The sequence below is a fragment of the Camponotus vicinus genome, unplaced genomic scaffold (assembly GCF_025532165.1).
Source record: "Camponotus vicinus isolate PSW18456_S1 unplaced genomic scaffold, iyCamVici1.0 SCAF_3, whole genome shotgun sequence".
Taxonomy (NCBI): domain Eukaryota; kingdom Metazoa; phylum Arthropoda; class Insecta; order Hymenoptera; family Formicidae; genus Camponotus; species Camponotus vicinus.
Window position 1 is genome coordinate 9,122,920 of NW_028141967.1, and position 1,130 is coordinate 9,124,049.

General features: G+C 53.6%; 1 non-coding gene across 1 annotated transcript in view; it reads left to right on the forward strand.

The window, feature by feature from the left end:
- The first annotated feature begins 1,063 nt into the window (after positions 1-1,063).
- LOC145969526 (small subunit ribosomal RNA) overlaps positions 1,064-1,130 on the forward strand; it is a 1,921-nt gene continuing 1,854 nt past the window's right edge. Inside the window, exon 1 of the ribosomal RNA XR_014438147.1 lies at positions 1,064-1,130. This exon is cut by the window's right edge and continues 1,854 nt beyond it. This is a non-coding gene — a ribosomal RNA (small subunit ribosomal RNA).

Below are 1,130 nucleotides of genomic sequence, written 5' to 3' on the forward strand. Positions count from 1 at the left end.
GGCTAAGCGTCGTAGGTACCGCCGAGAGTCGGCTTGGTGCGTCGCGTGGCGCGCCGAGGCCGTAGGTACCGCCCGAGAGCGGTCTCGTAAGTACCGCTCGCGGCTTATTTCGTAGGTGTCGCCCGGAATTTGGAATAAATTTTTAATATATATAATCGTGGCAAAATCATAACTTTAGTCGTTATTTAACGTTGCCTTCGTTCTCCGAACACGTCCCGGGCACTCGCGTCTATCGGCGATCGCGCCCGTATGCCGCCGGCCTATCGACCGTGCGTCGCCGACCGCCTGGGACGTCGGTTGGGTACTATAAGAGGTACATCGCGCTCGGCGCGTCTAAACGAGTCGGTCGCGAACGAAACGGGCCGGAGCGCGTTCTGCGCGTCTCTGGCGGCTCGTTCCTTCGCGAATCGTCTCAAACACACTTTTTACAAGCACAGCATTGCCACGAGTCGGTGTCGCAAGACCGAATGGCTCTTATGTGGCGCGCACGCATCTGGTGTGTTGGCCGCGCGATTCGCTCTCGTCTTGGACGGAAGCAGCTGAGTCGTCGCGCTTACCGAACGCTTACTCCACGAATACGAGTGGCGGAGGAGAGAGATCTCTCTCTTCCCGCTCGCCTTGTACGCCATAGCGAAATAAAACTACGCGTGCCTTAAACGCATGCGATAGAGACAAATTTATCCTCGACGTCTAAGCAATCGGCATCGTCGATCTAGCGTCAGGGTGAATCGGCGCGGTCTTCGCGACCGTGCCGTTTATATTATATATGGGAGAATAAGAATCAATGATCTTTTAAAGAGAGCATTTTATATAAAATGCACGTGTTGCAGTTTGTGTATTATAATATTAAGTTTTGTGGAGACGAATGATATTTTGAAAACGCTTGGCTATTTCGCCAAGACGATTTTCATAAAATACAGAGTACAGAGTTTCGCCGACCGGCCAACGAAGGCCGGCGGCGGCGAGAGAGCTTATAACAGCGCGCGACGGGTCCTCGCCTCTCGAGGCGTGGGCTCGCTCGCGAGTTACCGCTCTCCCGAGAGCGCGTAACCGAACACGAAGCTCCCTGGTTGATCCTGCCAGTAGTCATATGCTTGTCTCAAAGATTAAGCCATGCATGTCTCAGTGCA